At 34.8% G+C, this 14,052-nt stretch overlaps 1 pseudogene across 1 annotated transcript; it reads left to right on the top strand.

The window, feature by feature from the left end:
* Nucleotides 1-8,659: 8,659 nt before the first annotated feature.
* LOC309634227 (olfactory receptor 13C3-like) lies at nt 8,660-11,919 on the top strand (annotated as a pseudogene). Its single transcript has one exon. The product of its transcript is annotated as an olfactory receptor 13C3-like (transcript).
* The last annotated feature ends 2,133 nt before the right edge of the window (nt 11,920-14,052 follow it).

Below are 14,052 nucleotides of genomic sequence, written 5' to 3'. Positions count from 1 at the left end.
ACACCCCAGGGGGAATGTAGTTAGACCCAATTATATAATTGGTATGTTCCTTTTGTAATACAACTCAAACATGAAACATATATCACTTTCTACCTTCTCACAACATTTGAAGATTTAAGACCCAAACAGAAAAAAGTCTTTAATAAGTATTGCTGTTTTTTTGGGAGAAATTATCTGAAAACTTTCCACAATTAATTGTGTAAATTGCCTTCATTTGCATAGTGCTTTCAAATATCTAATGTGTTTCTCAGAATACTACCATGAGTTAGTACAGTTATTCCTATTACACAAATTTAGAGCCTCAGACTTCGAAAGTTGAAATATTTTGCTGAAGTTTGTCCAGCCAGTGTATGAGAAGGTAAAAAAGATCTCAAATTCAGCTTTTGTGACTCTTGCCCCTGCAATCTATTTGCAGCACTGCCCCATCTAGCACTGATAAGAGCCTGAAATGAGCTGTTAGAATTTTGCATCCCCACCCTGCAATGGATGCAGGAAAGTTAGGTTAGAAGGATGTAAACAATTGAAAATGACAAATGTCAATAAAAAATTAAAACTGAACTTTATTTTCCCTCTAGGTCCAAGTCAGAGTTGAAGCATATGGAACAGAATGTAACCTTTTATGAAAAACAATTCCTCTTTGACTTTAGTAACAAAGATTTGCACTCAAACTCAACCTTTGCTCCCGAAATGAATCCTCCTTTCTCAATAACTTTCTGTTAAAGCTTTTTCAGATAAGCCTGCTTTTTTAAATTGGTAATTTCCTCTTAACCTACGTATTTTTTCTAAATTTAGTTCACTCTAAATGCTATAATTTATGCTGCACAGGCATCTGACATTTAAAACCAGAGAATAATAAATAATACTAATTGAGTTGGGAGCAAGGAGCATTTTTCTATGCACTTTTCATGTATTTCACATATCTGATCCTTATTACAATCTTATGAGATGTATGCTATTATTATCTTCATTTTAACAGTTGAGTAACTGAGGAACAAAAAGATATTATCATTGCCTGTGAGGTGTGTGTGTGTGTGTGTGTGTGTGTGTGTGTGTATACATACATATATATATATATCACATATATATCTATGCAACAAGTTTCCCTAAAGGGACTGAAAAATACTTAGGGCAGAAAACTTTCTATTTTACTTTTCTGTATCACAGCACTATCTGATGATGTGTCTTGAGAATGGTGGACACTCAGAGTATATACCTGTAAACAGATGGACAATTTTTCACTTAGTTCCTCAAATGCTGTCTATAGTTTGTATATTATGAAGTTATGTGTTGCTTTACTATTTATAGTTATTGCTTGCAGTAGTAATTTCTACTAAAAGACCACCACAGGAATAAAGGATGTTGAAAGGAGGCAGGACTTGATTCCTCTTTCCCGAACATCTTTCTCTCTGTTCAACCTGAAAAACTCAAAATCTATATATTTTATGTGCTAGTCTGCATTTTTATTGACATATAATTGACATGTAATATTGTGTAAGCTTGAGTATGTTGATTTGATACACTTATATATTGTAATAGCAATACCACTTAGCATTAGCTAACACCTTCATCACATCACATAATTTTTTTTTTGGTGGTAAGACATTTAAGATGTAGTCTTTTAGAAACTTTCAAGTATATAAGAAAATATTGTTAACTATAAACACAATGCTGTGTATTAGATTCCCAGAATGTGTTCATCTTCTAACTGTAAGTTTATATGCTTTGACCAACATCTCCCCAGTTCCCTCATTCCATAGCCTCTGGTAACCACCTTTCTACTTTCTGTTTCTATGAGTTCAGCATTTTTAGATTCCACATGTAAATGATATCAGACTATATTTGTTTTTCTCTGCCTGATATCTCACTTACCATAATGCTCTCAAGGTCTATCCATGTTGTCCCAAATGGCAGAATTTCCTTCTTTCTCATGGCCTGATATTATTCCATTTTCTATATGTACCACATCTTCTTTATCTGTTCACCCCTTGACAGACACTTAGGTTGTTACCATATCTCAGCTATTGTGAATAATGCTGTATTAAACATGCAAGTACAGATATCTTTTTGATATCTTGCTTACATTTTCTTTGGAGGTGTACCAAGGAGTGGGATTGCTGGATCAGATGGTAGTTTTATTTTTAATTTTTTAAGGGATCTTCATACTGTTTTCCTGGTGGCTGAAGCAATTTATATTTCCACCAGCAGTGCACAGGCCTTTCGTTTTCTCCACATCTAACACTTGTTCTCTCTTGTCTTTTTGATGGCGGCCATTCTGACCGGTGTGAGGTGCTATCTGATTTTGGTTTTGATTTGCATTTCCCTGATGATTAATGATGCTGAGCATCTTTTTGTGCACCTGTTGTCCAGTTGTATGTCTTCTTTGGAAAATATCAATTCAGTTCTTCTGCCCATTTTTTAATTGGACTGTTTACTTTTTGTTATTGAGTTGTATGACTTCTTTATATATTTTGGATAATAACCACTTATCTGATATATTGTTTGCATGTATTTTCTCCCATTACGTAGGTTGTATTTTATTATGTTATTTCTTTTGCTGTGGGGAAGCTTTTTTGTTTGATGTAGTCCCACTTGTTCATTTTTGTTTTTGTTGCTTGTGCTTTTGGTGTCATATGCAAAATATCATTGCCAAGACCAATGTCACAGAAATTTTTCCCTATGTTTTCTTCTAAGAGTTTTATAATTTCAGGTATTATGTTTAAGTCTTTAGTCTATTTCAAGTTAAGTTTGTGAGTGGTGTAAGATTGTGGTACAATTTCATTTTACTGAATATGGTTATCCAGTTTTCCCAGCACAATTTATTGAATAGAGTATACTTTCCTTATTGAGTATTCTTGGCTCCCTTGTCAAATATTTTTTGACTGTATATGTGGGGGTTTATTTCTGGGCTCTCTATTCTATACTATTGGTCTATGTGTCTATTTTTATGCCAGTACCATACTCTTTTGATTACTATAGTTTTGTAGTATAGTTTGAAATTGGGAAGTGTGATGCCTTCAGCTTTGTTATTCTTTCTCAGGATTCCTCTGTGTGTGGTCTTTTGCAGTTTCATACAGGTTTCATGATTTTTTTCTACTCCTGTGAAAAATGCAATTAGAATTTTTATAGGGATTGCATTGAATCTATAAATGACTTGGGTAGTATGGATATTTTAACAATGTTAATTCTTCTGATACATGAACTTGGAATATCTTTCCAATTGTATCTTCTTCAATTTCTTTGATTTCATCAAGGTCTTCTAGTTTCACTTTCTTGGTTAAATTAATTCCTAAGTATCAATATTTTATTGTTTTTGATGATACTGTAAATGGGATTGTTTCACTTATTTCTTTTTCAGATATTTTATTGTTAGTGTATAGAAATGCAACTGATTTCTGAATGTTAATTTTATATCATACAATCTTACTGAATTCATTGCTTAGTTCAGTTTTCCGGTTGAGTCTTTAAGATTTTTTTGTATATAGGATGATATCATCTGCAGATAGAGATAATTTTACTTCTTCCTTTTCAATTTGGATCTATTTCTTTACTTGCCTGATTGATCTAGATAGGACTTCCAGTACTGTGTTGAATAAGAGTGGCAAGAGTGCGTACCCTTGACTTGTTCCTGATCCTAGTTGAAACACTTTCCACCTTTAAATATTGAATATGATATCAGTTATGGTTCTGTCATGTATGGCCTTTATTAAGTTGAGATATGTTCCTCTATACCCAATTTACTGATGATTTTTTAATCATGAGACGATGTTGTACTTTGTCAAATTCTCTTTTCTGCTTCTATTGAGATTATCATGTGATTTTGCTCTTTTATTCTGTTAATGTGGTGTATTGCATTCATTGATTTGTATATGTTGAACCATCTTTGCACCCCAGTGATAAATCCCACTTGATCATGGCATATGATCCTAATGTGCTGTGGAACTTGGTTTGCTAATATTTGGTTGAGAATTTTTGCATCTATATTCACCAGGGATATTGGTCAGTAGTTTTTTTGTTTTTTTTTTTTTTCTTGTAGTGTCCTTATCTGGCTTTGGTGTGAGGATAATGTTGGCCTCCTAAAATAAGTTTGGGAATTCTCCTTCCCCTTTAATTTTTTGGATGAATTTGAGAAGGATTGATATTAATTCTTTAAATGTTTGGTATAATTTACCAGTAAAACCATCTGGTCCTGGGTCTGTCATAGTTGTGAGGTTTATAATATTGATTTAATTTTCTTACTCATTATTGGTCTGTTCAGATTTCCCATTCTTCATGATTCAGTCTTGGTAAGATATTTATTTCTAGGAATTCATCAATTACTTCTATGTATTTCTTTGCTATCATTTGTAATGTCTCTTCTTTTATTTCTGATTTTATGTATTTGAGTCTTCTCTCTTTTTTTCTTGGTTAGCCTAGCTAAAGGTTTTATAAATTTTATCTTTTCAAAAATCCACCTCTTAGTTTGTCAATCTTTTCTCTTGTTTTTCTGGTCTTTATTTCATTTATTTACACTCTGTTCTATGTGTTCCTTCCTACTGCTAACTTTGGGTTTAATTTGTTCTTTTTCTAGTTCCTTGCAGTTAAAGTTAGGTTATTTGAGAACTCTTTTTTCCCTTAATATATGCATTTATCACTATATACTTCTCTTTAAGAACTGCTTCTGCAGTACTTTATAGGTTTTGGTACATTGTGTTTCTATTTTCATTTATTTCAATATATTTTCACTTCCCTTTTGATTTTTTTCTTTGACACTTTGGTTACTCATGAGTGTGTTGTTTTGTTTCCACATGTTTGTAAATTACCCAGGTTTCCTCTTGTTGTTTTCTAATTTCATACCATTGGGGTATGAAAAAAAGATACTTGGTACCTTGGTATCTTTAAATATGCCAATAATTGTCTTGTAGCTTGTGCTCGAGTTGTTTTGTGATCTATCCTGGAGAATGTTCCATGTGCACTTGAGAAGAATGCATATTCTGCTGCTCTTGGATAGAATGTTCTCTATATGTCTGTTAGGTCCATTTAGTTGAAAGTATGATTTAAATCCAACCTTTCAATATTAATTTTCCATGTGTATGATCTATCCATTGCTGAAAGTGGGATATTGAAGCCCCCTACTATTTTTGTGCTACTCTCTATTTCTCCCATCAGATCTGTTAGAATTTACTTAATATATTTAGGTGTTTTTGATGTAGGGTGCATATATATAATTGTTATATTTTCTTGATGAGTCCACTCCTTTATCATTATATAATGATCTTCTTTGTCTCCCATGACAGTTACTGTCCTAAAGTCTATTTTATCTGATATAAGAATAGATGCCCCCAACCTTTTTTGGTTTGTATTTGCATGGAACATATTTTGCCATCCCTTTAGTTTCAGTTCATATGTGTCCTTAAAGCTGAAGTGAGTCTCTTGTGGGCAACATATTGTTAGGTGTTGTTGTTTTTTTTTTTAATTCATCCAGCCACCCTGGCCTTTTGATTGGAGATTTCAATCCATTTATTTAGAGTAATCTTTGATATGTAAGGACTTACTAATGCCATCTTATTAATTACATTATGGCTGTTATGTATTTCCACTCTTCTTTTTTCCCTCTTGCTGCCTACTTAAATGGATGGTGATTTTCCCTATGATATGCTCTGATTCCCTTCTCTTTATCTTTTGTGAATGATGATAGGTTTTTATTTTGTAGTTACCATGCAGGTCACATAAAACATATAACAGTCTGTTTTATGCTAATAGCAAATTAACTTCAGTTGCATACAAAACTCTACCCTTTAATTCCCCCCTTTTATGTTTTTAACATGACAATTTACCTATTTTTATGTCATGTATTCGTTAACAAATTATAGTAGCTATAGTTATTTTTAATGGTCTTTTCCTTTAGTCTTTATACTGTAGTTAATTGGCTAACATACCATCTTGTTATGGAATTAGAATTTTATGACTGACTATATATTTGCCTTACCAATGTGTTATCTGTTTTTATATGTTTTCATGTTACTAATTATCATTCTTTCATTTCATCTTGAAGAACACCTTTCAACATTTCTTGTAAGGTGAGTCTAGTGGGGTGAACTACTTCAGCTTTGTTTGACTGGGAAAGTCTTTATTTCTTTTTCATTTCTGAAGAATAACTTTGCCAAAGTTCAGTGTTAATATCTACAATATAACTCAATAGACTTTCCTAAAACACTTTAATTCGATGATGAATTATTACCTATCTGAATTCACGCCTTCTTCCCCTCCTCCTCTTCCTCTCCTTCCCTTTTATCCCTCCTCCTCCTCCTCTTCTTCTTTAATTTTGTGACCTTAACCATATGAATTCCCTTTTGTCCTGTGAATTTATTTATTTTATTGCTTATTGGTATCTCTTTTCATTCCAAAAAAGATGATGCCTTCCTGAACCAAATTAACTCATCTAAAAGGATGAATATAAAAAAAGCAAAAATGTTAAATGAATGCATTTAATTCACAGCAAATATCTGTTTTATTTCATTTATAATATCTAGATTATTTTCAATTCAAATATTTCATTTTGGTAATTATCATTTGAATAGTAATTCTTGACTTTGAATTAACTTCATTTTGGTAATCATAATTTGAACTAAAAAGCTCTCACATTTCATAAAGTTACTTTGGTGAACATTTGCCCCTGTTTTCATATGTTACATGAGTAGGAGAATGTCATTTCATTTTGGAGCTTTAGTTCAGCCACAGTTTGTTCCCATCACCATTCTTAATTGTGTCTGTGGGACGCTGTCCCTAATGTACCAGAAGTTTCTCCATTCCACAGGTCTCTCATTGCAAGTTTAAATTGCTTTGAGAACTGGGGAACAATGAAAACTGTTGCATAACAAATATTTATTCTTCCACATCTGTGGGATCTGGCATTGTTTGTTGAACCTGACCTTAATTAAGAATGCTGCCATAAGTACAAAAAAGGAAGTAATGAGTTCTTTTAGGAGGTGGAAATAATTTATCAGTGTAATGGTAAGTGTTGAATATCATGAAACTGTACCTTTTCAATCTATAGTTAAAGCTATTATTCAGTATTAATTTTTAATGTGAATAACCTGATGCAATATAGGTATCAATTTATTACCACCAAAATACAGCTGAGAATCATTATAATTATTATTATTTCATTATTATTTGTACAATGTCTGTTAATCCTTAATTTCCATATGGTATCACATAGTTTCTTTAAAATCTCCCTGCAAGGAAAGTAAGGCAAATATCTTTATCACTATCTTACAAATGAGAAGACTGAGGCTATAAATTAGAAGCATAGAACCTGAAACGAAAGACTTTGATTCTAGTCTGAGATACTTTTCCACTATGCTAAACCTGTATCAATAAATGTTAGATGATCCTCTGTACTTATAATGCATAAACTGGTAATTATTTGTATAAGATGGCAGCTTGTTAATACTGACTGAAAGATATTTTAAAAAATTAAAGCCTGCTACAGATGAACAAATGTGACATATTAAAGTTTTCCTGATAATTAATCCACAAATGCTGCACAGGGAAAATGCTTAAGAGTTTAGAAAATAAGCCTTCACCTATTCAGTCAGAACCCATCTATTATGTGCTACCACTGTATTAGGCTTAGGTGTAGAGGGATGAGCAAGACAGGCAAGCTCCTTCCCCCATGTCTCTTGCTACCTCACAGTATAACAACATAAACAGTTTAAAGCGCTGGGAGCAGAAGTAAACCAAAGGTAGCAAGACAAGCCTGGGTCAAGGTGGGTTTGACTTAGTGAGGGGATTCCTGCCTAGGAGGGAAAGGCTTGGAGCAGATGGCAGGGAGAAGCAATTCAGGTAGCCTCAGATGCATTGTCATTGCAGTTGTCTGGAAGAGGAAGCCAACAGGCTCTCTAGTCCTGGACCCAAAGGGCCTGGCTAGAACATCTTCATGTGTCCTGGTAAATCTTGCTGTCTTCTTCCATTTGCATTACTGACTGGCCTGATCAAGGGTGCTTATGTCCCTTATCTAGTACATCCTCTGACCAATTTCTGAGCCCTCTTGGGGAGAATTTTGATTTGTCATAAGAAGTAGTGTAGAGTAAGTATTGAATAATTGCCTCCTTTCTCTGGGCACTGTTGAATGAATGTAGTCTTTGTGACCCTTACTTCTCTAAGGTTCTCACTAACCATTCCCTGCTGTTGACACATGATTTCTATACAAATTTTAATGCTACCAGTTAGGCGGGGTAGTAATGTAAAGACAATGGACTTTGGATCTTTCCTCTTCCTGTTATTAGTCATGTGACACCAGCCAAGTGAGCTAATTTCAAGCCTAAAATATGACACATAAGATCCTAAAGTAAGATTTGGCAACAAAAATGAAGATTTCTCCTCCCTCTTTTCTTCTTTAAAGAAAGTTCTGTTCTTAAGAAGAATAAATAAAAATTTACAATCACATTTGCGCTAAAGTTTTCATCTCCAAAATTGTGATTTTATATTCCCTTATTGTCTTTCTCTTCAAAGTTGTGATATTTCTCTTGTGTATTCTTAATTAAATTATTCCTGTAGTGCGAATCCCTCCTTTGAGTTGGACTTTAGACTCTAAGTAATATCTGCTCTAAAGTAATTTCCCCAACTTCTATCACATGGCAAACTAAGTGGCAGAATGGGGGAAAATTGGCTGTAATGAAATTCTTAACACTATTAGCCCACGTGAGGGCTAAACTTGTGATTTTGACCAATGTCAAATGTGGTGGTGGTTATGGAAAGGTCAGTTTTCACATACAATCAGTAATGTGACAAACCCATTAATCTAAATATCTTAATTCCTTGTATTATGTTTCTGCTAAAAATCTCATAAAGTCCTACAGTGTGATGTCAAATTTGGTGGGTACTAACATCACAGGATCCAAGCGTTCAACCCACGTTCTGTGCTTTCTAATGATAGACTCCTTCCCCACCAAGAGATGTGCCAACATAGCACAGAGAGATCAGCTCAGTGCTTTGCGATGACCTAGAGGGGTGGGATAGGGAGGATGGGAGGGAGGCTCCAGAGGGAGGGGATATGGGGACATGGCGTATGCATATGGCTGATTCGCTTTGTTGTACAACAGAAACTAACACAGTATTGTGAAGCAATTATATTCCAATAAAGATCTATTAAAAAAAAAAAAAAAGGCGTGCCAAATTCTCTGACTTTAGAGCCTCTCTGTGCACCTGCCATACTTTCCTTCTGAGATGCGCTTGCCACCACTCCACCACGGAAACTCCCTTGTCCAAAAAAGATGTGCTGCCAATCCATTTACTCCTAACTTTTGCTCACCTTCTCACTTTTTGAATACTCCCCTTCTTTTCTTCCAAACTTGTCTAATTCTTTCCCAGCTTCCAGATCCAGCCCATTTCTGAAACTCTTCCTGAATTCTCCTTGGTGTGATTTATTTCTCATAAACTTCTTCCTTATGGGAAAATCTATAAATTTTACTCAAGCTACGTAATGTCATTATATTTATAATATATTTTATATGTACTTTTCCTATATCCCTAACTGAATTTTGCGCTCTGTAATGGGAGGCACTTTATTCTTTTATTTATCCTTACTGTGCTTGGAATATGACTGGGTTCAAGATAGACTGTCAGTAATATTCAAAAGCTATTGTAGTAGCCTGGCACACATTTAACCTGCTTTAAAAAATGCTTCCAATAATATTTTTTCCTTAAGACTATTTATTTAACTCTTTCAATAATATTTTTTTCTTAAGAGTATATGAATATTGAACTTTCTCTAAAACACAAAAGGAATATGTTCTTGTCATTTTCCAGTTTGGTATGCCAATCGACTTAATAAGGCAAAAGAAAATCCATTTGTATCAGAAATATCTGGATAATCTGCCAGCTCAGTGTAGATTAAAGGCTTGCTACTCAAGTGCTTTCAAGACCTGTTGCGTAAGTATAACCTGAGCTGTTATGAGAAATGAAGACTCTCAGGAGCTGCCCCCAAAACCAAAACAGAATCTAAAGCTTTTCAAGATACTCAGGTGATTCATGTGTATATAAAAATTAGCGATGCTGTGAACTACACTTGATCTGAGCTTTGAGCTCTACTTAACTGTTTACTATGAGGTTAACCTTGGAAAAATTTCATGTTTTAATATTTGAAAAAAATGGGAGTAATATAAACAATGATTGTATTTTGTTAAGCATAAAGTAGTAGTACATACACACATGTGTATACCTATTTATATAAAATATTTAAACCTTCTTGCTGATTTCTTAGGTTGACTTAAGTGAGTAAATTATGAAGATACACTCTGAAGCCACATAATGAAAATAAGTGAAGAGACTATGTAATACTCTCCAAAGACTGTGTGTGACATTCATGTGGACCTGATCTATGCAATGGTCTTGTCACAGGAACAGTCACACAAGATACTAAGAGGAGCTGGAATGAGATCAACAACTATCTACATTTAAACAGATGTTAAATTTCAGTTTATGCTATTCAATTTATTATTATTAATGTCTATTAAAAAATTAAAGTGCCTAATATAAAGTATGCAGTGTCAGGTGTAGAAAGAAATATGCACCAAAAAAATCAAAGTTGCTGTGAAATTTTGACCATCATGAATTGCAGAATCATATTTCCAGTCCTTGTTGAGTAGTCTCTTGCCATCTCCACTGCTTACTTTCTGGGGCAGATGAAGTCAGGCTTATAGTTGCTAATTAGGAGTTTTAGAAACCTCAACCCGGGAACAAGGCTTCAACAGCAGGAAAGGTTACTTCTGTATGTTTGCTTGATCATAGGTAGATCTTCACATATTGGCAATGGGCATAGGTACTTCCATCCTTCCCAGTTTTATTGTATTCTAGTCATACACATTGTTGAAGATAGCTGGATGTCAGAGTTTCAAGCAAACACTCCTTATAATACATTCTTAAAAAATCAATTGTTCAGGTAATATGTAACATGTAACATTTGTTCCTTGGCAGTGAATGTATTTTATATTAGATCTTCCTTTGACATACTGAAAGTGGATGACATGGATAAAATTAACCAGACATTTGTGCTAGGATTTCTTCTGGTCTTTCTGGATACCCAAAGATTGAGATAGTTGACTTTGTTCTAATTCTAATTATGTATCTTGTGATTCTAATTGGCAACGGTGTTCTGATAATAGCAAGCATCTTTGATTCCCATCTTCACACCCCAATATACTTCTTCCAGGGAAACCTCTCTTTTCTGGATGAGCTTAATCTCAAAGAAAAGGAACATTTCCTTCTCTGGATGTGCAGTGCAGATGTTCTTAGGATTTGCAATGGGGTCAACAGAATGTTGCTTCTTGGCATGATGGCTTTTGACTGCTATGTGGCCATCTGTAACCCTCTGAGATACCCCGTCATCATGAGCAAGGTGGTGTATGTACTGATAGCTTCTGTGTCATGGCTGTCCGGTGGAATCAACTCAGTTGTGCAAACATCTCTTGCCATGCGATTGCCTTTCTGTGAGAATAATGTTATCAATCATTTCCCATGTGAAATATTAGCTGTTCTCAAGCTTGCTTGTGCTGATATATCCCTCAGTATCATCACCATGACAATATCAAATATGGCATTTCTAATTCTTCCATTGCTGATCATTTTTTTCTCCTACATGTTCAGTCTCTACACCATCTTGAGAATGAACTCAGCCACAGGAAGACACAAGGCTTTTTCCACCTGTTCAGCATATCTGACTGTGGTAATTATATTTTATGATACCATTTTCTTTATGTATGCCAAACCCACGTCTCAAGAACTGCCTGGAGAAAACAATTGCAAACTTCTGACAAGCTCATTTCCCTGTTTTACGGTGTAGTGACACCTATGCTAAATCCTATGATCTATAGCTTGAGGAATAAGGATGTAAAAGCAGCTGTAAAATATTTGCTAAACCGAAAACCTATCCAATAAGTATTTCAGAAAATGCAGATCTTTGTGTAATAGGCACAAAGATGGACTTATAGCTAAATCAGTAAGAAGCTTTGAGGAAACCATGGTTAAGGAGAGATATTTTTATTTTTCCCTTCACTAACCTTACTCAGCTAGAATTACTGAGAACTGTAGTTTGCTATAAACTCAGCTTCCAGTGTTTTCAGATCTCACAAGTACAATGAATTTCATTAAAGTCTCATCCCAGGTGGTATCTGAAATGAGTGTTTCTGGTGTACTGTACAGAAATGTAATAGAAAACAGTTACACATAACTTTGGAGATAGAGGGGCAAGAGTACAAAATCTTCAATTCCACAAACTACCTAAATGACATTGGATAGTCTATTCTTTGTAAATCATAGACTTGTAATAAGGAAAGAGATAAAACCCGGTACCAGTGTCATTATAATTTCAATAAGTTGGAGAAAACACCTAGCATAGCACCAACTTCATAGTGTCCTAAAATTTCAGATTTAAAGTTGGCTCCAAATTGAGGACTAAAAGTTACTACTGAATACCTCTTTTACCCCGAGCTAATACTTATGAAAGCTAGATATCTCCCCCTAAAGGTCACTCTGTTAATATAAGTCACACCCTCCTTGCCCCTCCCCCCATATCACCATAAAGAGAAGTTCGGGCCAGAGGAAGAAATAATCAAGGGAGTGTTCTGCCTTATGTGGAGTGTACAGTGCTTGGTGGGAGGTGTTGCACTACAGTCCCTGGGGAAGAATGGGAACGTTTTTTGTTCTAATCCAAGCCAAGTGAGATGGTGCTGCAAAAGAGCTCTTAAGGCTTCGGGTGCTTGCAAAGAAAGAGAGTCTGGCTTCTGGCTTGATGAGTGGAGGCCTGCTGAGCTCTTGAGGCTGCAGACCAGAAGAGGAGCTAGTGTAGAAGAGGAAGGAAGGTGGATATTCTAAACCAAAAGATACACAAGAACATTTCAAATCTGCTTGAGATGTTCTTACAGGCTCAGAAGGAGTGATAAAGTCCATGACTGGGGAAATTAAATCAGTTCTTGTCATTCTCTAATGAGTTGAAACTCCTTAGTAAATCTATTTTTTTTCTTTTTCTGTAGAGTCCTCGTCTAGAAGGCCAGTGCCTAGCATAGGGTGTCTTTGGGCCACACCATCCAGCTTCCCCATGGTCTCTTAGCTCATTATGATAGCTGGGTTTTGACTTCATTTTCCTACCCAGTCTTCCTTTTTCCTACTTGTTTTAGAGCTACACGACCCCATATCTCCTACTCAGAGACTTCATTCTTTGCCAGTCTACTTCCTTCAGGTTGACCCAGGTTTCTGCCTAGATGATCTGGTCACTAAATTCTGCTTCTCTGCCACTGTCCCACCAGAATGAGTGCTGTCACTGCAAAAAACTTCCAGATGCTGTTCTCTCTCCTCTGGGTTGGATCACATTGGTGTTGCTTTTGGTTCAGAAAGGCATGTACCCGACCCTGTGGCTGACAGCTTTTGAACTTCTAGTGCTTCTCCTCTACCCTCTCACTAGAGGCCCTGCATTTGTATCTGATCCATGCTTAGTTCTCTTTAACTTTTGTTCTATGACAATGTTTTAGGCATATAAAAATATTATTTATATTGTTTTAACCAACTCCTTAGCACCTTAATTTTTAATTTTTTCCCGCAATACCAAGAGTGTCAACATCTAATATGCAGGCTTATATCAAGTTGAACTCTTCATCTGCTAAAATATTCCATAGGTATATAAAAGTGGATGCTATAGGGCTTTGATATAAACAAGCGTGCTCATGTTAATCAATGATCAGAAAATTGACAGATTTGATAATAAATATCTTTCCCTGGAAAAATCAGAAAATCTCCAATAGATTATTAGGTGTATTATTTTCTTATTAATAAATAAATTTTTAATTAAAAATATCAAAAAGTATTAAAAAAATTGTCATCTCCTAAAGCTACCATTTAAAATATTTCTTCTAGTAACTAGGAGTCATACATTCAACATGTTTGTATTTTGATTTATCACTTAATATGCTATGAACCCTTGAGGTTAAAGGGTTTTTTTGTGTGTGTGTGTACAACACCTATGGTTTCAGAGGATAAATTTTAAGAAGTGAAGTTAATAGAGAAGGGGGTATGAACATT

Source organism: Balaenoptera borealis (genome assembly GCF_965194805.1).
Source record: "Balaenoptera borealis genome assembly, chromosome: 8".
Taxonomy (NCBI): Eukaryota; Metazoa; Chordata; class Mammalia; order Artiodactyla; family Balaenopteridae; genus Balaenoptera; species Balaenoptera borealis.
The sequence above is the reverse complement of the archived record's forward strand: the minus strand, read 5'-3'. Positions and strand labels throughout refer to the sequence as shown.